At 42.4% G+C, this 27088-nt stretch overlaps 2 non-coding genes across 2 annotated transcripts; one reads left to right on the forward strand and one right to left on the reverse strand.

Annotated features, from left to right (window-relative positions):
• Nucleotides 1–13132: 13132 nt before the first annotated feature.
• LOC120274244 lies at nt 13133–13239 on the reverse strand. Its single transcript, XR_005540776.1, has one exon. It is a non-coding gene; the product is annotated as a small nucleolar RNA R71 (small nucleolar RNA).
• Nucleotides 13240–26124: 12885 nt separating this feature from the next.
• LOC120274400 lies at nt 26125–26231 on the forward strand. Its single transcript, XR_005540922.1, has one exon. It is a non-coding gene; the product is annotated as a small nucleolar RNA R71 (small nucleolar RNA).
• Nucleotides 26232–27088: the final 857 nt, after the last annotated feature.

The raw sequence follows: 27088 nt of genomic DNA on the forward strand, positions 1-27088 counted from the left end.
TGCTCATCATAAGAAAAGAACACTTCGTATTCTTATCACACAAGCACTTATCAAACTCCCCCACACTTAAGCTTTTGCTTGTCCTCAAGCAAAAATTAAAACATTATGTGCATAGATGATGGAAATATTGGATGTGCTTGGCCTTAGGTTCACCAAAGCATACAAAGAGAGCATTCTATAAGTAACGGAAATTTCAACACTAAATACGAAATATCAATGCTCTTGCTAAAAACATGAATCAAAAAGGACAACAAACCAAAATCGTGTAAGTGTGTGAACTCACTCAAAACAACCCAAAGTATACTCCTCAAAGTTCTACGTGCAAGGGACTTATTTATCTACAAACAGTAACAAAATTTCAAAGATGGTAGTAGCTTCACACATCCTCTAAGGCAGCCCTTTCCAACACGGCCGCTAAGGTGGCTTTCACACTTTCGAGGTGGTAGCTCTTTCTACAGGAATGGTAGCTTTCACTCATCCTATGAGATAGCTCTTTCTCTCGTGAAATTTATGGCACATTTTGACACATTATAGCAGATCTTAGAGTGAGACGTTGGCTCATCATTTATCGAGTGACCGAGGACTCCTCAGGCCCCATCGGCTTCTCTGACACCACCATCCCTTTTCCGGCACCGGTTTACCCACCATGTACTTCATCATCAGCAGCAGCAGTAGCAGAGCTAGAGGATGACATCGACACTTGATTTTATTTCCCTCGTCTTTTACTTCCACATTTTATTTTGGACTTGTATACTCGGAAAGGACTTTCCTTCTAAGTTTATTTTCATTTTGTATCTCGAGTTGTATTCATTATTGTATCTTTTACATACTCAAGTTATGTTTATTTTTATTGAGCTTTACTAAACCCCCTCGTGTATGCGTGCAATGGTCTTGTAATTATGGGAATTGAGACTTTGTCATTGGCACGGCCAAGGTATTTCGGCACTTGGCCGTGTGAGCATCACAAACCGTTGGAACAACATTCCCAAGGACTTAGCTCCATCAAATGCAACACTAGGAGATAGGGGAGTATTGTTTTGATTGGTTCTCCGACATCTGAATTTACTTGATTTACATTATGAATGAGCTTGCATGTGTACATTAGGGGCAATGTACAACTTAAGTGTGGGGGTGGGGGATGGGGGGAGTTTCATAGTGCACGCATCTCATTTATACTAGTTTTGATTGATATACATGCTCACTGATAAGTGCTTGTGTGATATGAATGCGAAGCGTTCATTCCTTATGTTGAGCATTACTTTTCTCAGGTTTATACACTAATATGTGTGTTTTTATGTTATTTTTATGCAGGAAGGGTTGTGAGGCCGAGTATGAAGGAAATAGGCCAATGTGGATCATAATGAACCTATTTTGGAGGAAACCTTGTTAAGGTTCAAACGCGAAGACATAGGTCAGGTGTGAGATGCTAGAGTGTGTGCCAACCTCCTCGTATTCGAGTGGGCACTTCCATTTGGATGGGCATAAAGACAGTCACATTCGAGCATTCCGACTTATGCACATAGAACAAGAGCTCCACAAACGTGTACACCATTGAAGAAGCAAGTGATCCACGATGTGAACATGTGCCCGTTTGCGTTACCCCGATGTAAGTGTGGAATTGGGAAGCTATTCAGGTAAAATATTGTAGCAGAGACTGTAGCATGTACTGTAGGAGCACTGTTCACAGCCGGCCGAGAAACAAGAGAAACAGAGAATCGACACGGGCGTGTGGAAATTATCCATGCCCGTGTGGAAATTCTGCACGGGCGCGTGGAGCATCCACACCCGTGCAGTTGCCCGATTCCAGCCCTATTTAAATCTGATTCAGCCCCGATTTTGGTATTCTTTTCTCCATCTTTTCCCCAAGTTGCGAGAGGGCTTCAGCTAGGGTTTCAAGGGGTATTGGCCAAGGTTTTGGAGAGGTTCTACGGCTCCGACATCGGCATTACTGAGGAAAAAGATTGGTAGGGGAGCTTCCATTGAGGCGTATCCTATACCGGACGAGGGAATCCTTGGACGACGAGTAGAGGACTTTCCACATGACCATCGACATGACTATCGATGGGGTTCCTTTATGGATTCATTGCTTTTACATTCTATTTCTTTGATTGTACTTAGCTCCATGGAGAACTAAACCCTTAGTGGGTACTTGGATGATTATGAACCCTAGGATGCATTCGTTTCATTGAACTTCTTTATTATGCTTTCAATAAATCGATGTTTATTGTTAGTTCCAACCTTGAATGCTTGATTGAATGAACATTTCCCCTAGAGTGACATTAGGGTTGAGAGTTCTTGTTGGTCAACTTGTGAGTGAGTGACACACCACGAGCGTTAGACAAAGCTAGGTTGGAGAGGGTTGAGAGGATGAGTTGAGAGGTACAGGAGCGTCCCCTTTCACTTCCGGCGTGATAGATTCTACCTCCGTTCCTCGAGTTCTTTGCGGCCATAATAGAGTGAATGGTCTAAGGGATGAACCTCCACTGGGCCCTAGTTGCGCGTGCAATGGAGTGAAGCGTTGAGATGATCTTAGTATCTAGGGCTTAATTGTGGCTAGGAACCTTTCGCCTGGACCAAAGGGTTAGGTCTATATTTAGAAAGAGATTTATCACTTGGAATCCTTAGAGCTCATTGCAACTCTATGCGAGTGCGAGGTGTTGAGATTGTTCGATTTCTCCTCCGGGACATGTATAGAGTTAGGCATAGTTGACCTTAGATTTAGGACTATGTATGTAAGGATTTCCACGACTCACCATTGCATTGATTAGGAAGCATAATAGAGGGTTCTTGCACTCGAAGCGATTATCCTAGGTGAAGCATTATCCGAGTACCCCATCTTTATCGATTGCCTTACCCTCTTCTTTACTTTTGCTCTCTTACTTGTTGCTTTTATTGTTGAGAATTGAATCATTTTCACACTTATCACTGTTGATATTCCATATAGCTAAGAGTCAAATTAAGTATTTTCACTCCCTACTCGCTGTGGATTCGACCCCGCTCACCCTGGATTATTACTTCGACAAACCTATACACTTGCGGGATATACGCAAGGGGATCTTGTCACTCACATAGGCAATGGCGGTTCACCTTAGTTGCATTGATTGTATTCTTGAGTTTAGGAAATTTTTTAACATTGAATGTTTTCATGCTCTAGTTTTTGCTTGAATTTCAAGGAATTTTTGCTTGATTGACACTTGTTGCACTACTCACTCTTTGAACTCTTTTGGAAACTCATGTTTGATGTATAAGGGACTAGTTAGAGTTGTTTCTTATGTTAATTCTGAAAAAAATGGAAAAAAATGAAAAGAAGGAACAAATTAATTTAATTGTTTATTTGAGCTTGTTGGGTGGAAAGAGCTACCACCTATGAAGTATGAAGCTACTCTCATAAGGCGGATACTAGTTATGCCCTAATGAGAGAAAGAGCTATCTCAAAGGATGAGTGAAAGCTACCACAATGGTAGAAAGAGCTACCAATTTGAAAGTGTGAAAGCCACATTAGCGGCCGCGTTGGAAAGGGCTACCTTAGCGGATGTGTGAAGCCACTACCATTTCTGAAATTTTTGTTACTTTTTGTAGATAAATAAGTCCCTTGTACTTAGAAGAATGAGGAGTATACTTTGGGATTGTTTTGCATGAGTTCACACACTTACACAATTTCTGGTTTGTTGTCCTTTTCGATTCAGGTTTTTAGCTAGAGCATTGATTTTTCGTATTTAGTGTGGAAATTTCCCTTACTTGTAGAATGCTTTCTTTGTATGCTTTGGTGAACCTAAGGCCAAGCACTTCCAATATTTCCTTCATCGATGCATATAATGTTTTAATCTTTGCTTGAGGACAAGCAAAAGCTTAAGTGTGGGGGAGATTGATAAGTGCTTGTGTCATAAGAATATGAAGTGTTCTTTCCTTGTGTTGAGCATTACTTTTCTCAGGTTTTTACATTAATATGTGTGTTTTTATGTTACTTTTATGCAAGTAGGGTTGTGAGGACGATTATGAGAGAAAAAAGCCAATGTGGGTCGTAATGCACTAATGTGGGAGAAAATCTTGCTAAGGTTCAAACGCGAAGACATAGGTCGGGTTCCAGATGCAGGAATGGGTAGTATAGAAAACACTGTAGCAAAGATACTGTAGAAGCACTGTTTACCGCCAGCCGAGAAAATAGGAAAACAGAGAATCCACACGGGCGTGTGGAACCACAGGGGCACCCACATGGGCTTGTGGATTCCTAATTCCAGCCCTTTAAAAGCCGATTTTATTCCCGATTTCAGCATTCTTTTCTCCATCTTTTCCCCAACTTGAGAGAGGACGGTGGCTAGGGTTTTGAGAGGTATTGTCTAGGGCTTTGAGGAGGTTCTACATCTTTGACATCGCGGGCCGTTTGGAAGAAGGTTAGTGGGAGAGCTTTCGACAGCACCGATCCGGCGAGTTGTATCCTAGGCCTAACAAATGGACCCTTGCGATGAGTAAAGGACTCTTCACAAGACCATTGCCACGACTAACGAGGGGGTTTTCTATGGATGCTTTGTTTTTACATTTGATTTCATTGATTGTATCTAGCTCAATGCAGAGCTAAACCCCTAGTGAGTACTTGGGTATTTGTGAACCCTAGGATGTATTCATTTCATTGAATCTCTCTATTATGCTTTTAATTAATTGATGCTTATTGTGAGTTCCAATCTTGGAGACTTGATTGTATGAATACTCCCCTAGAGTGACACTAGGGTTGATAGTTCTTGTTGGTAACTCTTATGAGTGAGTGACACACCATGAGAGTTAGACAAAGCTAGATTGGAGAGGGTTAAGAGGGCGAGTCGAGAGGTAGCGGAACGTCCCCTTTCCCCTCCGGTGGATCTATCCTACCTCCACTTTCCAAGAGTTTTTTACGGCCATAGTAGATTGAATGGTGTAAGGGATGACCTTCCACTGGGGCTTACTTGCGAGTGCAACGAAGTGAAGCGTTGAATTGATTTTAGTACCTAGGGCTTAATTGTGGCTAGGGATCTTCCACTTGGACCAAAGGTTTAGGTCTATACATAGGAATAAGGTATATCACTTGGAAACCCTAGAGCTCATTGCAATTCTATGCGAGTGCGAGGTTGAGAGGTTATTCAATCTCTCCTGCGGGACATGTATAGAGTTAGGCATGGTTGACCTAAGATTTTGGATCATGTAATTAAGGATTTCCATGACTCATTATTGCATCAATTAGAAAGTATAATACAGGGTTCTTGTACTTGAAATTATTGTCCTAGGTGGATCAATGTCCATTACCCCATCTTTATCGATTGTCTTACATTCTCCTTTACCTGTGCTCTCTATCTTGTTGCTTTTATTTTCATTATTTCATATTTTTTCACACTTATCACTACTCATCTTCGACATTAGTTAAGAAACAACTTAAGTATCTTTATTCCCTACTCTCTGTGGATACGATACCCACTCATCTGGGATTATTACTTCGACATGCATGCACTTGTGGTTTACACACATATACGGACGTGTCAATGGTGAAGTTGTTGGTTGTTTGAGCTTGTTTTGTGTTTTTCTCTCATATATTTTGCATGACAGGGCAGGCTCTCAGTGTGTTTGCATGTTCAGGAATTTTTTACAGGGCCTGCAGAGTTTTCCAAAGTATCAAGAGAAAACGCACAGTTGTGTGGAATTTCCAGACGCCCGTGGCTCTCTACTGAGACTTGAGTGTTTTCCTAAGAGCACATAGGACATGCATCTACATCTGTGAAGCTCTCCAGTCAAGCAGCACGGGCGTGGGTAATTTCCTCACGCCCGTATGGATGTACAGAAACTCTAGGGTCGCGGGTTTTTCTTTAAAATCTATTCGAGTTTCTCTATCTTTAGACTCCAAATTATTCAGAAAAATAAAACACTCACTCTTTTGACCTTGTATCATCATTTAGAAGGATTTTACTTGATTTTTCTGGCCTTTTTTACGCTCTACATCTCCAACTCATCGGTAAACCCTTTTCCCTTCTCTTCTTCATAAATTTTTGATTTAATTGATAAAACTAGTAAATATTGATTAGTTCTACAATTAGAAGGGGTATGCATGCTTAGAAAGAACTTAGAGGCGATTTGATGATGTATTTGTGAGTTTTTAGCGTGCGGCCGTGCGTTTTTCATGCCTCATGGATCCACATAGGCATGTGGAAATTCCACACGCCTGTGTGGATTTCTGCAACATTAACCTGTGAGTATTCTTGATCAAATTTCTTCTCAAACCTTGCAGGAATGGCTCCCCAATCGAAGAAGCAAGATGACAAGCATCCGTGTGAGCATTCCCCTAAGTCGGATCACATGGAATTTGCTATGCCCGAGCATTAGGACAGTTTGAGCGGCTGTCTAATCTCATTTTCGGTCAAACCCAATTCCCGGACATGAGCATTCTCAGGGAAATTTAGTTAGTGGAAACATCCACTCTGTTCTTTGCAGATCAGTGAACAGGCGTGGTGATAGCACAGGGGTACTAAGCAAGCAGGAGCTACTATTCCTATACTAAATGGTGCAGAGAGAGCCGATTCATTTGGGGCACATTCTGGTTGAGTACATACACCACCAAAGTCAGTATGTCAGAGCACGAGTCATTTTCTCAGGCGTATACATCACGAGACTAATCATAGGTATGGGTCTTCTAGACGCGATTCGGGGGGCCGAGAAGGTAACCTGCTCCCCTGGGCATAGAGACGTTGAGACTGATAGGGATGGTTTGCAGAGTCCAGTCCGGAGTGTATGCTCTAATTACACCTACCCCAGAGATAGTAGAGGGAGATGATGATATTATCAAGAGTTCTCAGCCTTCTCTCGAGCCTCAACGGACATCGGTGAGTACCGGGGTACCTCCTATGGCAGAGGAGCCATCCCCAGTACGCATGTTTTCACCGTCTCAAGCCTATGATCATTTTAAGAGACTAGAGAGTGCGTTGCGGGTGCTATGGACAGAGATCGCTGAGGCCCGAGCTACACCAGCCACGCAGAATACAGAGTTTATGGCACGTTTTTATACATTACAGCAGATTCTTAAGCGAGACGTTGCCCCATCATTAATTCTGAGACCTCGGATCCCTACGGCTCCTCTGGCCTCATTATCACCAGATCTACATGCACCTATTGATTATCCAACAACAGCAGAGCCAGAGCATGACACCGACAGTTGATGCTTCATTTTTTATTTCTTTCTTCTTATCTTATTTTGTATTATTGTTATACCTGCACTACTTAGAAAGAATTTTCGTTCTGAGTATGTCTTTTATTTTTGTTTTGTTGTCTCAAGTTATATTCATTGCTCTATCTTTTATATACTCGAGTTGATTTTGTTTATTTGAGCTTTACTGGACTCCCTCGTATATGCGTGCAGATGGTCTTATCAGTATGGGAATCGAGAACTAGTTATGGACACGGCCAAGGTGTTTTAGCCTTAGGCCGTGTGTGCTTCACAACCCATTGGAACATCACTCCCAAGGATTTAGCTCCATCAAATGCAATACTACGAGTCAGGGTAGTATTATTCCAATTGCTTCTCCCACATATATTCTTTATTGATATACATTATTAGTAAGCTTGCATGTATACATTGGGGACAATGAACAACTTAAGTGTGGGGTGTAGGGGGGGAGTTCACGTTGCACACATCTTTTATATAAGTCTTGATTGACATACATGCTCACATTGCTAATGGCGGTTCACCTTAGCCTTAGTTGTAATGATTGTATTCTTGAGTTTAGGAGAATTTTTAAGATTGAATGTTCTTATGCTCTAGTTTATACTTGAATTTCTAGGAATTTTTTCCCGAATGACACTTGTTGCACTACTCGCTCTTTAAAATCTTTTGGAAACTCAAGTTTAATGTTAAAGGGACTAGTTAGTGTTACTTCTTTTGTCAATTCTACTGAAAAAATATATATATTTATTGTTTGTGCATTAGGGGTGGAAAGAGCTATCACCTATGTTGTATATAGCTACTCTCATAAGTCTGATACTAGTTATGCCCTAATGAGAGAAAGAGCTATCTCATTGGATGAGTGAAAGCTGCCACCCCGATAGAAAGAGCTACCACCCCAAAGTTTGAAAGCCACCTTTGCGACCGCTTGGGAAAAGGCTACATTAGAGGATGTGTAAAGCTACTACCATCTTTTTATTTTGTTATGTTTTATAGATTAATAAGTCCCTTATACTTAGGACTTTGAGGAATATACTTTGGGTTGAATTGAGTGAGTTTACACACACTTACATGGTTTCAGGTTTGTTGCCCTTTTTTAATCAAGTTTTTGGCTATAGCATTAATTTATTCGTATTTAGTGTTGCAATTTCCCTTACTTGTAGAATGCTCTCCTTGCATGTTTTGGTGAACCTAAGGCCAAGCACTTTCACTATTTCCTTCTTCTATGTTTCCATGCGTATTCCTTTGCTTGAGGATAAGCAAAAGCTTAAGTATGGGGGAGTTTGATAAGTGTTTGTGTGATAAAAATGTGAAGTGTTCTTTCCTTATGATGAGCATTACTTTTATTAGTTTAAGCACTAATACTTGTGCATTTGTGTTACTTTTATGCATGTAGGGTTGTGAAGCTAAGTATTGAGAAAAGAAGCCAAAAGTAGATTGTGAGCACACTAAATGGTGGAATCTTGCAAGGAACAAACGCGAAGACACAAGTGGGGTCTTATGATGCATGAATATTTGCCAACCTCCATGTACTCAAACTATTACAATGAGTCGGAGGGGCATGAAGACAGTCACATTCGCGTATCCCGACTTGTGCATTGATAGCAAGATTTTCACCAATGAAGCCTTTGATTGAAGAAGAGTTGCGATCTACGGCAAAAATGTGTGGCCGTTTATGTTGCATCGATGAAAAGTGTGGAATTGGGAGTATTTTGGCAAAGCACTGTAGTACATTACTGTAGAAAAGTACTGTAGCACTTCATGTTCATAGCTAGCCAGAAAATAGATTTCAAGAGAATCCACACGGGCATGTAGAAATTTCACAGGCCCGTGGGAAGAATCCATAGGGGCGTGTGGATTCCTGATTCAAGAGAATCCATAGGCCCGTGGGAAATTTCACAAGTCGACCTTAGGAGAAGACTGGACTACTCTACAAGGCATCGACATGACTACCGAGGAGGTTTTCTTATGGAAGACTTGTTTTTACTTTTGATTTCATTGTTGATTGTACTGTGCTTCATGGAAAGCTAAACCCCCTAGTGGTTACTTTGACTTTGTAAACCCTAGGGTATTATTGTCTCATTGATCTTTTATTTTTCTTTCCTTAATTGATGTTTTTAATTGAGTTCCAACCTTCAATGCTTGTTGAATTGATTTTCCCTTAGAGTGACACTAGGGTTGAGAATCTATCTTGGAAATCAACTTCTTGAAATTCATACGGGTGTGTGGAAATTCCACACGCCAATGCGGATACCGGATTATAGCCCCTATAAAAGCTGTGATTTCAAACATTTTAAGGGATCTTTTCCCAATCCTTTTGTCATATTTTCCCCATCTTTGGAGGCACTGGAGGCTAGTGTTAAGAGAGGCTTTGGCTAGGTCTTTGTAGTGGTTCTATGTCCTTTAATACTGTGTTGCTTTGGAAGATAGTTATTGGAGGAGCTTTGGTCGGCATCGTTTCGATTAGGTGTGCCCTACGCTTGATGAGGGAACCCTTGGAGAAGACAAGGCAACTCCACATGACCATCGATACGGACAATAAGGGAGTTTTACCTATAGATTGCATGCCTTTATATTTGATTTCATTATTGATTATATCTTCCTCCATGGAGAGCTAAACCCCTAGTGGGTGCTTGGACTTGTAAACCCTAAAAAGATTTTGTTTCATTGACCTTTTGTTTCTTTAATTAATGGTTTTAATTGAGTTCCAACCTTGAATACTTGTTGAATTGATTTTTCCTTAGAGTGACACTAGGGTTGAGAATCTATCTTGGTAATCATTGTAGATGAGTGACACACCATGAGGGTTAGATAAGGCTAACTTGGAGAGGGTTGACAAGGTGAGTCGAGAGGTAGCAGAACGTCCCTTTCCCTTCCGATGTGATTTATCCTACCTTGACATTATAAGAGTTCTCTCTAGTATAATTAATAGAGTGAAGTGATAAGAGACAAACTCCACTGGGGCTTAGTTGCATAAGCAACAAAGTGAAACATTGAAGTAATCCTTAATGTTGGGGCTAAATTGTGATTAGGGGTGTTTCGCCTTGACCAAAGGGTTAGATCTATATTAGGGAATAGGGTTTATCACTTGGAGTCCCCAGAGCTTCATGCAACTCCACATAGTGTGAGGCATAGAGAGTATCCCTTTCCGTCGTGGTATAGTGTGAGGGCTAGTCAAAGTTGACCTTAGGTTTGGGACCGTGTGTCTTAGCATTTCAACGACTCATTAGACATCAATTTAGGAAGCATAATGATGAGTCTTGAACTTTAAACAATAGTCATACGGTGAGCAATGTCTGGGTGCCCCATTTTCAATCAATTGCCTCTACTTATTCCTATTTCTTTTGGATTTGACTACCCACTCAACGGGGTATTATTACTTCAACAAACACGTGCACTTGCGAGACACATACAAGGGGTGTGTGATAAGTGCTTGTGCGATATGAATGCAAACATTCTTTCCTTATGTTGAGCATTACTTTTCTCGGGTTTTTTCACTAATATGTGTGTTTTTATGTTACTTTTATACAGATAGGGTTGTGAAACCAATTATGAAGGAAATAAGCTAATGTGGATCATAATGCACCGATTTTGAAGGAAATCTTGCTAAAGTTCAAACGCGAAGACATAGGTCAGGTGTGAGATGCTAGAGTGTGTGCCAATCTCCTCGTATTTGAGTTAGCACAACCATTTGGAGGGGCGCAAGGGCAGTCACACTCGAGCATTCCGCTTATGCACATAGAACAAGATCTCCATCAACTTATCCGTCATTGAAGAATCAAAACGATCCACAATGTGAACGTGTGCATGTTTGCATTACCTCGATGAAAGTATGGATTCGGTAAGTATTTCATGGCGGATACTATAGCAGAGCATTGTAGCAAAGTACAGTAGAAGCACTGTTCACAGCCGGCTTAGAAAACTGCAGAACAAAGAATCCACACGGGCTTGTGGAAATTCCACACGGCCCTGTGGAAATTCCACAGGGGCGTGTGAAGAATCCACAGGACCGTGTGGATGCCCGATTCCAGCCCTATTTAAAGCCGTATTTAGCCCCGATTTAAGGATTTTTCTCTCCATCTTTTCCCCAACTTGAGAGAGGGTTTCGGCTAGGGTTTCGAGCGGTATCGGCTAGGATTTTGGAGAGGTTCTACGGCTCTGACATCGTGATTCCTGAGGAAGAAGGTTGGTAGGGGAGCTTCCGTTGAGTCGTATCCTATACCCGACAAGGGAATCCTTGGATTACGAGTAGAGGACTTTCCACAAGACCATCGACATGACTATCGAGTGGGTTTCTCTATGGATTCAATGCTTTTACATTTTATTTCTTTGATTGTACTTAGCTCCATGGAGAGCTAAACCCCCAGTGGGTACTTGGGTATTTATAAACCCTAGGATGTATTTGTTTTATTGAATTTTTTATTATGCGTTCAATTAATTGATGTTTGTTGTGAGTTCCAACCTTGAATGTTTGATTGTTTGAACATTTCCCCTAGAGTGACACTAGGATTGAGACTTCATGTTGGTAACCTTGTGAGTGAGTGACACACCACGACCGTTAGACAAAGCTAGGTTGGAGAGGGTTGAGAGGGTGAGCCGAGAGGTACAGGAGCGTTCCCTTTCCCCTCTAACGTGATAGATTCTATGTCTGTTCCTTGAGTTTTTTGGGCCAATAATAGAGTGAATGGTTAAGGGATGATCCTCCGCTGGGGCTTAGTTGTGCATGCAACGGAGTGAAGCGTTGAGATGATCTTAGTATCTAGGGCTTCATCGTGGTTAGTGACCTTCCACCTAGACCAAAGGTTTAGGGCTATAATTAGAAAGACATTTATCATTTGGAATCCCTAGGGCTCATTGCAACTCTATGCGAGTGGGAGGTTGAGAGGTTATCTAATCTTTCTTTCGGGACATGTATAGAGTTAGGCATAGTTGACCTTAGATTTGGGACTATGTACTTAAGGATTTCAACGACTCACCATTGCATTGATTAGGAAGCATAATAGAGGGTTCTTGCACTTGAAACAATTATCCTAGGTGGAGCATTACCCGAGTACTTCATCTTTATCGATTGCCTTACCTCCTTCTTACTCGTTCTCTCTTACTTGTTGTTTTTACTTTTGAGAATTGAATCATTGTCACACTTATCACTACTGTTCTTTCACATAGCTAAGAAGCAGATTAAGTGTTTTTAATCCCTACTCCCTATGGATTCGATACCCGCTCATCCGGGATTATTACTTCGACAAACCTGTGCACTTGCGGGATGTACGCAAGGGGACCTTGTCATGTTTTTGGCGCCGTTGCCGAGCAGTAGGCATTTAGAGATACTTTACACTTTGTTCTTTGAGCTATTTCACCATACATTCAATTTCATATCTTGCTATTCTATCATCGTTCAGACTTCTTTTTCTTTCTTTTTGGGTGCAACTCCAGGTTATGACCCGAGGGAATCCCACAATATTTGTTGAAGGGGATCCTGAGCTTGAACGTATACTTAGAAGAAAAGGGAAAGAGCCTGTGCAAGAACAGTCTAATTAAGCTGATTTGGAAGTGGAAGAATCTGAAAACATGGCAGAACAGAATGAGCAACAGTGAATATTATCCGATTTTGCCAGACCATAAGTGTTGGCGACACAGTCGAGTATTGTGCGTCCCCCGATTACAGCTTAGAATTTTGAACTAAAGCCTGCATTCATCCACATGTTGCATCAATCCGCACAATTTAATAGTTTGGCCGATGAAGATCCAAACAACCATGTAGAGAGTTTTCTTGAGGTGTGTGATATGCTGAAGATAAACGGGGTGACGAATGATGCAATCAAGTTGCGGGCCTTCCCATTTTCCCTAAAGGAGAGAGCGAAGCAGTGGCTACACTCATTACCTAGAGCATCAATTACTACATGGGAGGAGATGGTAAAAGCTTTTCTGGCCCGTTATTTCTCTCTCGGAAAATCAGCAAAGCTTAGGAATGAGATCTCATCCTTTGTTCAGTCAGAATTGGAGTCTCTATTCGAGACATGGGAAAGGTTCAAGGAGCTCCTGAGAAAGTGCACGCAACACGGATTCCCGGAGTGGATAATTGTTCAGACCTTTTACAATGGTTTAAACACGAGTACAAGGCAACTTTTGGAAGCGGCAGCAGGAGGTACCTTAGGTAGCAAACTCCCAATAAGGCCCGTTAGTTAATTGAAGAAATAGGGTTAAACAGCTACCAATGGAATGTTAGGGAGAAGAAGAAAATGGCCGGTCTCCACGAAATAGATGCGGTAACTTCATTGGTCGCTCAAGTGGAAAACTTGAGTAAGAAGTTAGATCTTCTAACTTCAAATAGAGTGGCGGTCATAACTAATTGCACCATGTGTGGTGGAGGACATGCTCCCTCCGATTGCCCGATCTCTATTGGTGATGTTTCTTCGGTGGAGAATGTTGATTATGTAGGTAATGGCATGAGACCTCAAGGAAAGCCATATAGCAATACCTACAATCCAGGTTGGAAGAATCATCCCAATTTCTCATGGAGTAATCAGGGTCCACAAAAGACCATGGGGCCACCGGGTTTTCAACAACAACAAGCCCCTCAGGAGGAAAACAGAGGCTCAGTTTTGGAAACCCGAATGAGTGATTTAGAGAAACACTTGACTGGATTTGTGCAATCTGTAAAGACAAGTTTTGAATCAGTCGAGGCTATACTTTGCAACCATAACGCCTCTTTGCATGACCTTGAAAATCAGGTGGGGCAAATTACGAAGTCTATCTTTGAAAGGCCACATGGAAGCTTGACGAGCAATACAGAGACCAACCCTGGAGAGCAAGTGAAAGCGATCACTTTGAGAAGTGGTTGTGAGGTTGAAGGTAAACTTCAAAGTGAGATGCCAAAAGAACACGCACCCGAGGTTATAGAGGTAGAAAAGGAACAAGCAAAGAGAAGGAGATGGCACCCTCACCTTTCAAGCCAAGAATCCCTTATCCTTCTAGATTTAAAAATGACCAAGGGGATGAACATTACAAGAATTTTCTGAGTTTGTTCAAGCAACTCCACATCAATATTCCTTTTGTTGAGGCATTGGCCCAAATGCCTAAGTATAAAAAGTTCTTGAAAGACTTGTTGACTAACAAGACAAAGTTGGAGGAAAGTGCTTCAGTGATTTTAGATGCTTCATGCTCGGGGGTATTGGAAAATAACATGCCGAACAAGAAGAAAGACCCAGGAAGCTTCATTATTCCGTGTAATATTGGCAATCTAGGTGAAGAAATGGCATTGGCAGATTCATGGGCCAGTATCAATGTTATGCCATACACCTTCTTTCAAAAACTAGGCTTAGGCGAGCCTAGGCCTACTCGGATGACTTTGCAACTAGAGGACTGAACAAAGTGACATCCGAGAGGCATCATTGAAGACATGCTTGTCAAGGTGGACAAGTACATTTTTTCGGTTGACTTTGTAGTACTAGATATTGATGATGATGCAGATGTACCTTTGGTACTTGGGAGACCGTTCTTGCAGACTTCCAAGGCATTGATTGACATGGACGGTGGAGAGCTAACTTTGAGGGTTAGAGATGACTAGCTCACATACTGCCTAGCTGAAGTCATGCGGCATTCTCTTGATTTTGATGATACTTTAGAGTTTCTAGACACTACTGATGAGATTGTTGATGAATACATGCAGGAAATGTTCAATTCAGATTTGTTCTACCAAGAGGAGGATTATGAAGAAGTAATGATGCTTGGTTCGATGGAAGAAGTACCATCTACCCCCGGGATTTTGATGAAGATGCTCCAAAAAATGAAGAGAGCTAGGAGACACCACCGGAAACGCTCCAATCCTATTGGAGACATTCGTAAACCGAAGGAGATGGATGAACTATCGCTAGGAGATCCGAAGCCCGATAATTCACCCTCTATCCTCAAGAGAATCTGCACATCATGCTTTCAAGTCATGGGTAAGAGGGCAACCTTCATCTATGAACCCCCGTGAGGTAAGACAAGGTACGTCAAGCTTAGTAATGTTAAACAAGAGCTTCTTAGCAGGAAACCCAAGTGTTTATTATTTTCTTATCTTCTGGTTTAGTTTGTTGCATGAATAATTTGTAAAGTGTTGGTGTCTTGAGTTTTAGATGCTTATGCTGAGATTTTCTTATGGGTTTTGAGTATTCATCGTGTGTTTTCATGTGGAATTGGCAAAGTTATGTCGTTTGAGCTTTATTCCATGTTTTTCACTGGTAAAACTTGCATAATAGGGCGGGCTCTGAGTGTGTAAACATGTTCAAAAACTTTCTGTAGAGCCTGCAGGTTTTTCTAAGGCATCCAGTGAAAACCCGCGGGCCTGTGGAATTTCCGCACGCCCGTGGATTTGTATTGCGAGCTCATCCAGAGAATGCACAAGGGCGTGCGGCTGCCCCTGTGAATGACCATGCGAATATCGCACGCCTGTGCGTAATTTCCGTACGGGCTATGATTTCCTACAGAGTTTGTCAAATTATCCCGAGAGCGCACAGGGGCGTGAACTCGCTCCTGTCGGCGACCTTGTTAAAACCGTACGGGCGTGGATAATTTTCGCACGCCCGTGCGATTCTCTGCAGAAGGGTCCTCTCTAACTCGAGAAGACACAGTGGCGTGGGCTTGACCCTGTGAGTTGAACTTGTGAACGTCCACACCCGTGCGTAATTTCCGCACGGAGATGCGGAACACTTGGAAGATTTTCTCAGATGTCTAGTGCAGTCACAGGGGTGTGCAGTTTCCCCTGTTGGTCCGGCGCACGGGCGTGCGTAATTTCCGCACGCCCGTGGAGGTGCGTTCGGAGACCGTGCGAATTTATCCTGAGAGCACACAGTGACGTGCATCTACCCCTGTGGAGCTCTCTTAATGAGGCACACAGGCGTGGGTAATTTCCAAACGACCGTGTGGATGTGTAGAACACCAAGGGGCGCGACTTCTTTTTAAAGAGAAGTCGTTTCTTTCCTTGTTCACATCCTCTATTCCTCTGAGAACACCCTCATATCATTTCCTGACTTCCTTGTGTAAATTTGGTGGAGTTACCGCGAGGTTTTCCGGCCGAATCTTAAGTTTCTTATCTCAACTCGTCGGTGAGCCCTTTCTTTTCTGTTTTCTTGATTTTTTCGTCAATTCATGATATAATTCGATGAATCCTGTCAGACACTCTTTGTTTCTTCAATTAAGGGCAATTAGTCATGTTTAGAACAATGTTAGGAGTAGTATTAAGATTTATTTTTGGATTTTAAGGTGCGGCCATGCGGGTTTTTCACGCCCCATGGATCCACACGGGCGTGTAGAAATTTGGCACGACCATTTGGAATTCTGCAGTAATGGTGTATCATCTTGTTTGACCGATTTCTTCTCGACTTTTGCAGATTATGGTACCCCGGTCGAAGAAACAAGCTAATAAGCAGTCGCGTGAGTCATCTTCCGAGTCTGAGGACATGAATTTCAGCATTCTGTAGCACAGAGTTCATTTTGAGCGGCAGTCGAGAGTTCATTTTGGACAGACTCGATTCCTTGATATGAGTATACCGAGAGATCTGCAGCAGGGAAATGAGTTGGCAGACGAGGTCGAGGATCTCATATTGGTAGATGGTTGGCGACAATTATTGACTATTAGAGAGCCGGCCATAAGAGAGCTCGCACTAGAGGTCTTGTCATCATTTGATTTCGACAGATCCTATTCGAGCTTTGACAATATTAATGCCATTTAGTTCAGAGTATTTGGACACACAATAGCTTGAGAGTTACTCAGTTCTCAGTTCTACTTGGCTTGTATGAGGAGGCATTCACAGGCACTGAGGAGTACTCTTAGTTACCGACTTATTATCCTGGAGCCTTCACCCCACAGAGAGCTTACCGAGTGCTATGCGGTGTGGGTCAGTACAAGCCAGGGGTGTCCAAGGCCACGGGCCTTTCCCGACCTGCATATAGATATTTACATGCCGTCATGAGTAGGTCAGTGAATGGCCATGGTGATAGCACTGGTTTTCTGAGCCGACAGGAACTTTTGTACTTGTACTCGATGGTGCAGCGTGTACCGATTCACTTAGGACACATCATGGCAGAGTACATCAGACATCACGTGCATTATGCTAGACTTGGAGTGATTTTCTCGGGCCCCTACATTACGAGATTAGTGTTGGGCATGAGTCTCTTGGATGCGATTTGTGGGGCTAAGAAGACGAATATACCTACCCCTTGAGTTTAGAGACACTGAGATTGATGGGCATAGTCCGTAGAGTTCGAACAGGGGTTTATGCGTTTGTGCTACCAGCTCCAGAGATAGCTGAGGTTGAGGGTAATCATGCCGAGGCATCCCAGCCTGCTCCCCAGCCTGAGTCAGCACCGATGGAGACCGAGGCACCTTCGGCGGTAGAGGACGCTCCCCCCGAACGTAGGTTTTCACCATCTCGAGCCCATGATCTCTTCGAAAGGCTCGAGAGTGCGGTGAGAGTAATACGGACAGAGGTGGATGAGGCTCGAGTAGAGATTGCCGAGATTAAGGCTATGCAGGCAACTCAGTACACAGAGTTCATGGCACGTTTCGACGTATTACAGTAGATTTTAGAGCGAGACATCGCCTCCTCATTTGTCTTGTGACCGAGAACTCCTCAGCCCCCCTCGGCATCTCCTACACCACCATCCTCTATACCAGCACTGTGGATCCACCTTATGTTTCCCCAACACCATCAGTAGTAGAGGAGCCGACAGAGCATGACACAGACATCTGACTTTGTTTTTCTACATTTTCTCTATTTTGCATTTTATTTTAGACTTGTTCACTCAGAAAGGATTCTCCTTCTGAGTTTAGTTTCATTTTGCATCTTGAGTTGTATTCATTGTCTATCTTTTATATATACTCGAGTTATTTTTGTTTTATTGAGCTTCTCTAAACCCCCTCGGGTATGCGTGCAGATGGTCTTGTCATCATGGGAATTAAGACTCTATCATGGGCACGGCCAAGTTGCTTCGGCACTTGCCCGTGTGAACTTCACAACCCGTCGGAACATTACTCCCAAGGACTTAGCTCCATCAAAGGTGACACTAGGAGTTAGGGGAGTATTGTTTTGATTGCTTCTCCCATATATATTCTTCATTGATATACATTATGAGTGAGCTTGCATGTGTACATTTGGGACAATGTACAACTTAAGTGTGGAGGGGAGTTTCATAGTGCACACATCCTTTTTATCGTTCTTGATTGTTATGCATGCTCACATAGCCAATGGCGGTTCACCTTAGTTATAATAATTGTATTCTTGAGTTTAGGCGAATTTCTAACATTGAATGCTTTCATGCTCTAGTTCTTGCTTGAATTTCTAGAAAGTTTTTGCCGAATTACACTCAGTGCACTACTCACTCTTTAAACTCTATTGGAAACTCATGTTCGATGTTAAAGGGACTAGTTATAGTTGTTTCTTGTGTAAAAAAAATGGAAAAAGAAAAGAAGGAACAAAATAGATTTATTGTTTATTTGTGCTTGTTGGGTGGAAAGAACTACCACCTATGTAGTATGAAGCTACTCTCATAAGTCGGAAACTAGCTATGCCCTAATGAGAGAAAGAGCTATCTCATAGGATGAGTGAAAGCTACCACTCCGGTAGAAAGAGCTACTACCTCGAATTTGTGAAAGCCACCTTAGCGGCGGCTTTGGAAAGGGCCACCTTAGAGGATGTGGGAAGCTACTACCATCTTTGAAATTGTTGCCACTTTTGTATATAAATAAGTCCCTTGTACTTAGAACTTTGAGAAGTATACCCTGGGTTGTTTTGAGTGAGTTCACACACGTACATGATTTCGGGTTTGTCGTCCTTTTTTATTCAAGTTTTTAGCTAAAGCTTTGATTTTTTGTATTTAATGTTGAAATTTCCCTTACTTGTAGAATGCTCTCTATGCACATAATGGTTAATTTTTGCTTGAGGACAAGCAAAACATTATGGGTGGTGGAGTTTGAAAAGTGCTTGTGCGATATGAATGTGAAGCATTCTTTCCTTACATTGAGCATTATTTTTCTCGGGTTTTTACACTAATATGTGTGTCTTTATGTTACTTTTACGCAGGTAGGGTTGTGAAACCAATTATGAAGGAAAGAAGCCAATGTGGATCATAATGCACCGATTTTAGAGGAAATCTTGCTAAGGTTCAAATGCAAAGACATAGGTCAGGTGTGAGATGCTAGAGTGTGTGCCAACCTCCTTGTATTTGAGTTAGCACGACCATTTGGAGGGGCACAAGGGCAGTCACACTCAAGCATTCCGACTTATGTACAAAGAACAAGATCTCCATCAACTTATCTGTCATTGAAGAAGCAAAACGATCCACAACGTGAACTTGTGCCCGTTTGCATTACCTCGATGAAAGTATGGATTCGGGAAGTATTTCAGGGCGGGTACTATAGCAAAGCATTGTAGTAACACTGTAGAAGAGTACTATAGAAGCACTATTCATAGCCGGCTGAGAAAACTGTAGAACAGAGAATCCACACGGGCGTGTGGAAATTCCCCACGGACCGTGTGGATGCCCGATTCCAGCCCTATTTAAAGCCGATTTTAGCCCGGATTTGAGGATTTTTTTCTCCATCTTTTCCCCAACTTGAGAGAGGGTTTTGAGGGGTATTTGCTAGGGTTTTGGAGAGGTTCTATGGCTCCCGACAATGTGATTCCTGAGGAAGAAGCTTTGTAGGTGAGCTTCCATCGAGGCGTATCCTATACCGGACAAGGGAATCCTTGGACGACGAGTAGAGGACTTTCCACAAGACCATCGACACGACTATCGAGGGGGTTTCTCTATGGATTCATTGCTTTTATATTCTATTTCTTTGATTGTACTTAGCTCCATGGAGAGCTAAACCCCTAGTGGGTTCTTGGGTATTTGTGAACCCTAGGATGTATTTGTTTTATTGAATCTCTTTATTATGCTTTCAATTAATTGATGTTTGTTGTGAGTTCCAACCTTGAATGCTTAATTGTTTAAACATTTCCCCTATAATGACACTAGGGTTGAGAGTTTGTGTTGGTAACCTTGTGAGGGAGTGACACACCACGAGCGTTAGACAAAGCTAGGTTGGAGAGGGTTGAGAGGGTGAGTCGAGAGGTACAGGAGCGTCCCCTTTCCCCTCTGACATGATAGATTCTTCCTGCGTTGCTTGAGTTCTTTGCGGCCATAATAGAGTGAATGGTCTAAGGGATGACCCTCCGCTGGCCTTAGTTGCGCCTGCAACAGAGTGAAGCATTGATGTGATCTTAGTATCTAGGGCTTAATCATGGTTAGGGACCTTCCACCTGGACCAATAGTTTAAGGCTATAATTAGAAAGAGATTTATCATTTGGAATCCTTAGAGCTCATTGCAAGTATATGCGAGTGCGAGGTTGAGAGGTTATCTAATCTTTCTTCTGGGACATGTATAAAGTTTGGCATAGTTGACCATAGATTATGAATGCGAAGCATTCTTTCCTTACGTGTGTGATAAATGCTTGTGCGATATGAATGCGAAGCATTTTTTCCTTATGTTAAGCATTACCTTTCTCGGGTTTTTACACTAATATGTGTGTTTTTATGTTACTTTTATGTAGGTAGGGTTGTGAGGCCGATTATGAAGGAAAGAGTTCAATGTGGATCATAATGCACTGATTTTGGAGGAAATCTTGCTAAGGTTCAAACGCGAAGATATAGGTCGAGTGTGAGATGCTAGAGTATGTGCCAACCTCCTCGTATTTGAGTTAGTACAGCCATATGGAGGGGTACAAGGGCAGTCATACTCAAGCATTCTGACTTATGCATATAGAACAAGATCTCCATCAACTTATCCATCATTGAAGAAGAAAAGCGATCCACGACGTGAACGTGTGTCAGTTTGCGTTACCTCGATGAAAGTATGGATTCGGGAAGTATTTTAGGCCGGATACTATAGCAAAGTACTGTAGAAACACTATTCGCAATTGGCCGAAAAAACTGCAGAACAGAGAATCCACACGGGCGTATGGAAATTCCACACGGCCGTGTGAAATATCCACAGGGGCGTCTACAGGGGCATGTGGATCCCCGATTCCAGCCTTATTTAAAGCCGATTCAGCCTGATTTCAGTATTCTTTTCTCAATCTTTTACCCGACTGGAGAGAGGGCTTCGGCTAGGGTTTTGAGGGGTTTTGGCTAGGGTTTTGGAGAGGTTCTATGACTCAGACATCGCGCGTCATTTTTAAGAAGGTTATTGGGAAAGCTTTCATCAGCACCGATCCGACGAGATGTATCCTAGGCCAGACAAAGGACCCTTTGCGACGAGTAGAGGACATTCAACAAGACCATCGACACGACTATGAAGGTGGTTTTCTATGGATTCATTACTTTTACATTCTATTTCTTTTATTGTAATTAGCTCCATGGAGAGCTAAACACCTAGTGGGTACTTGGGTATTTGTGAACCCTACGATGTATTCGTTTCATTAAATCTCTTTATTATGTTTTCAATTAATTGATGTTTATTGTGAGTTCAAACCTTGAATGCTTGATTGTTTGAATACTCCTATAGAGTGACACTAGGGTTGATAGTTCTTATTGGTAACCTTGTGAGTGAGTGACACACCACGAGTGTTAGACAAAGCTAGGTTGGAGAGGGTTGAGAGGGTGGGTCTAGAGGTACAGGAGCATCCCTTTTCCCATCCGATGTGTTAGATTCTACCTCCGTTCCTTGAGTTCTTTGCGACCATAATAGAGTGAATGGTCTAAGGGATGACCTTCCGCTAGGGCTTAGTTGTGATTGCAATGGAGTGAAGCGTAGAAGTGATCTTAGTATCTAGGGCTTAATTATGGTTAAGGACCTTCTACTTGGACCAAAGGGTTAGGTCTATAATTAGGAAGAGATTTATCACTTGGAATCCCTAGAGCTCACTGCAACTCTATGCGAGTGTGAGCTTGTCAGGTTATCCAATCTCTCCTCTGGCACATGTATAGAGTTAGGTATGGTTGACCTTAGATTTGGGACTATGTAATCAAGGATTTCCACGACTCACTATTACATTAATTTGGAAGCATAATAGAGGGTTCTTGCAATTGAAACGATTATCCTAGGTGGAGCAATATCCGGGTACCCCATCTTTATCGATTGCCTTACCTTCTCCTTTACTTGTGCTTTCTTACTTGTTGTTTTTACTTTTGAGAATTGAATCATTGTCACATATATCACTATTCATCTTTCACATACGTAAGAAGCGAATTTTAGTGTTTTTATTCTCTACTTCCTGTAGATACGAAACCCGCTTATCCGGGATTATTACTTTGACAAACCCGTGCACTTACGGGATATGCGCAAGTGGACCTTATCAAGTTTTTAGAGCCGTTGCCGGGTGACAAGGTCCCCTTGCGTATATCCCGCAAGTGCACGGGTTTGTCGAAGTAATAATCCCGGGTGAGTGGGTATCGAATCCATAGGGAATAGGGAATAAAAACACTTAATTCGATTCTTAGCTATCCGAAAGATCAATATTGATAAGTGCGAAAATGATTCAATTCTCAACAATAAAAACAACAAGTAAGAGAGCAAAAGTAAAGAAGGTGGTAAGGCAATCGATAAAGATGGGGTACCCGGATAATGCTCCACCTAGGATAATCATTTCAAGTGCAAGAACCGTCTATTATGTTTTCTAATCAATACAATAGTGAATCACGGAAATCCTTAATTACATAGTCCCAAATCTAAGATCAACTATGCCTAACTCTACACATGTCCCGGAGGAGAAATCAAGCAATCTCAACACCTCGCACTCGCATAGAGTTGCAATGAGCTCTAGGGCTTCCAAGTGATAAATCTCTTCCTAATTATAGACCTAATCCTTTCGTCAAGGTGGAAGGTCCCTAACCACGATAAAGCCCTAGATGCTAAGATCACCTCAACGCTTCACTCTGTTGGACGCGCAACGAAACCCCAGCGGAGGTTCATCCCTTAGACCATTCACTCTATTATGGTTGCAAAGAACTCGAGGAACGGAGGTAGAATCTATCACGTCGGAGGGGAAAGGGGACGCTCCTGTACCTCTTGACTCACCCTCTCAATCCTCTCCAACCTAGCTTTGTCTAACGCTCGTGGTGTGTCACTCACTCACAAGGTTACCAACAAGAACTCTCAACCCTAGTGTCACTCTAGGGGAAATGTTCATACAAACAAGCATTCAAGGTTGGAACTCACAATAAACATCAATTTATTGAAAGCATAATAAAGAAGTTCAATGAAACAAATACATCCTAGGGTTCACAAATACCCAAGTACCCACTAGGGGTTTAGCTCTACATGGAGCTCAATACAATCAAAGAAATAGAATGTAAAAGCAATGAATCCATAGAAAAACCCCCTCGATGGTCGTGTCGATGGTCTTGTGTAAAGTCCTCTACTCGTCGTCCAAGGATTCCTTCGTTCGGTATAGGATACGCCTCGATGGAAGCTCCCCTACCAATCTTCTTCCTAAGGAATGACGATGTCAGAGCCGTAGAACCTCTCCAAAACCTTGGCCAATACCCCTCAAAACCCTAGCCAAAGGCTTCTCGCAAGTTTAGGAAAAGATAGAGAAAAGAATAGAAAAATCGGGGCTGAATTAGCTTTAAATAAGGATGAAATCGGGCGACTCCACGGGCGTGTATAATGTGACATGCCCCTGTGGAATTTCCACACGGGCGTGGATAATTTCCACACGCCTGTGTGGATTCCCTGATTCTCTATTTTCTCAGCCGGTTGTGAACAATACTGCTACAGCGTATTGTCACATTGTTGCATCGGGGTAACGCATAAGTCTTGTCACAAACAGGCACACTGCTACAGCGTATTGTCACGTTCAAGTCGTGGATCACTTGCTTCTTCAATGATAGATAAGTTGGTAGAGCTCTTGTTTTATGTGTATAAGTCGGAATGCTCGAGTGTGACTGCCTTTGTGCCCCTCCAAATTGTTGTATTCAATTAAATACGAGGATGTTGGCACACACTCTAGCATCTCACACCCAACCTATGTCTTCACGTTTGAACCTTAGCAAGATTTCCTCTAGAATCGGTGCATTATGATCCACATTGGCCTTTTTCCTTCATACTCGGCCTCACAACCCTACCTGCGTAAAAGTAACATAAAAAACACACATATTAATGTAAAAACCCGAGAAAAGTAATGCTCAACATAAGGAATGAATGCTTCGCATTCATAACGCACAAGCACTTATCAAACTCCCCCACACTTAAGCTTTGGCTTGTCCTCAAGCAAACATTAAAACATTCTGTGCATCAATGAAGAAAATATTGAAAGTGCTTGGCCTTAGGTTCACCAAGGTATACAAAGAGAGTATTCTACATGTAAGGAAAAGTTCAACACTAAATACGAAAAATCTAAGTCGAGAAAGTAGTGTCTAGAAAGTATAAAGTGTCATCAAAGTCGAGAGAATGCCGCATGGCTATAGCAAGGAGGTATGTGAGTTTGTCAACTCTGGCTCTCAATGTGAGCTCTTCGCCGTCCATGTCAATCAATGGTTTGGAAGTCCGCAAGAACGATCTCCCAAGTATCAAGGGTACATCCGCATCGTCATCGACATCTAGAACTACAAAGTCAACCAGAAAAATATACTTGTCTACCTTGACAAGCACGTCTTCAATGATGCCTCTCGGATGTCTCACCGTTCGGTCCGCTAGTTGCAACGTCATCCGAGTAGGCCTAGGCTCGCCCAAGCCTAGCTTTTGGAAGAAGCTGTATGGCATTACATTGATACTCACCCCTGAGTCTACCAATGCCATTTCCTCAACTAAATTGCCGATATTACATGCAATGATGAAGCTTCCCGGGTACTTCTTCTTGTTCAGCATGTTCTTTTGCAAAACCGCCGAGTATGAAGCATCTAGTACCACTGAAGCACTCTCCTCTAATTTTCTCTTGTTAGTCAACAAGTTTTTCAGGAACTTTGCATACTTAGGCATTTGAGCTAATGCCTCAACAAAAGGAATATTGATATAGAGTTGCTTGAACAAACTTAGGAACTTCTTATAATGTTCATCCACTTGGTCATTTTTCAATCTAGAGGGATAAGGGATTCTTGGTCTGAAAGGTGGGGATGCCACCTCTTTCTCCTTGCCTGTCCCCTCTTCTACCTCTATAACCTCGGGTGCGTGTTCTTTTGGCTTCTCACTCGGAAGCCTACCTTCAACCTTACAACCACTTCTCAAAGTGATCGCCTTCACATGCTCTCTAGGGTTGGTTTCGGTGTTGCTTGGTAAACTTCCATGTGGCCTTTCGGAGAGAAACTTTGCAGTTTGCCCCATCTGATTTTCGAGGTTATGCAAAGAGGCAGTGTGGTTGTGAACTGTAGCCTCGACTGATTCAAATCTTGTATTCGCAGATTGCACAAATCTCGCCAAGTGCTTCTCTAAGTCTGTCATTTGGGTTTCCAAACCTGAAACTTTGTTTTCCGCCTGAGAGGCTTGTTGTTGTTGGAAACCCGGTGGTCCCATGGCCTTTTGTGGTCCTTGATTACTCCATGAAAAGTTGGGATGATTCTTCCAGCCTGAATTGTTGGTATTGCTATATGGATTTCTTTGAGGTCTCATTCCATTACCTACAAAATCAACATTTTCCACTGAAGAAACATCTCCAATGGAGATCGGGTAATCAGAGGGAGCATGTCCTCCACCACAACCGGCGCAATTAGTTACGGCCACCACTCTATTTGAAGTTAAGAGATCTAACTTCTTACTCAAATTCTCTACTTGGGCCGCCAATGAAGTTACCGCATCAATTTCATGGAGACCGGCCACCTTTTTCTTCTCCCTAGCATTCCATTGGTAGCTATTTAACCCCATTTCTTCAATCAATTTACGGGCCTCATCGGGGGTCTTGCTACCTAAGGTACCTCCTGCTGCCGCATCCAAGAGTTGCCGTGTACTCGAGTTCAAACCATTGTAAAAGGTTTGAACAATCATCCACTCCGGGAATCCATGTTGCGGGCACTTTTGCAGGAGCTCCTTGAACCTTTCCCACGTCTCGAATAGACACTCCAATTCCATCTGAACAAAGGATGAGATCTCATTCCTAAGCTTTGCTGATTTTCCGGGAGGGAAGTATCGGGCTAGAAAAGCTTCTACCATCTCCTCCCAAGTAGTGATCGATGCTCTAGGCAATGAGTGTAGCCACTGCTTCCCTCGGGTCATAACCTGGAGCTGCACCAAAAAGAAAGAAAAAGAAATCAGAACAATGATAGAATAAGAAGATATGAAATAGAATTTATGGTGAAATAGCTAAGAAAACAAAGTGCAAAGTGTCTCTAAACACCTATTCCCCGGCAACGGCGCCAAAAACTTGACAAGGTCCCCTTGGGTATATCTCGCAAGTACACGGGTTTGTCGAAGTAATAATCCCGGGTGAGCGGGTATCGAATCCACAGGGAATAGAGAATAAAACACTTAATTCGATTATTAGCTATGCGAAAGATCAATATTGATAAATGTGAAAATGTTTCAATTCTCAACAATAAAAACAACAAATAATAGAGCAAAAGTAAAGAAGGGGGTAAGGCAATCGATAAAGATGGGGTACCCGGATAATGCTCCGCCTAGGATAATCATTTCAAGTTCAAGAACCCTCTAATACGCTTTCTAATCAATGCAATAGTGAGTCGTGAAAATCCTTAATTACATAGTCCCAAATCTAAGGTCAACTATACCTAACTCTACACATGCCCCGGAGGAGAAATCGAGCAATCTCAACACCTCGCACTCGCATAGAGTTGCAATGAGCTCTAGGGATTCTAAGTGATAAATCTCTTCCTAATTATAGACCTAACCCTTTGGTCGAGGTGGAAGGTCCCTAACTACAATTAAGCCCTAGATGCTAAGATCACCTCAACGATTCACTCCGTTGCATGCGCAACTAAGCCCTGGCGGAGGTTCATCCCTTA

Source organism: Dioscorea cayenensis, chromosome 12 (assembly GCF_009730915.1).
Source record: "Dioscorea cayenensis subsp. rotundata cultivar TDr96_F1 chromosome 12, TDr96_F1_v2_PseudoChromosome.rev07_lg8_w22 25.fasta, whole genome shotgun sequence".
NCBI lineage: Eukaryota > Viridiplantae > Streptophyta > Magnoliopsida > Dioscoreales > Dioscoreaceae > Dioscorea > Dioscorea cayenensis.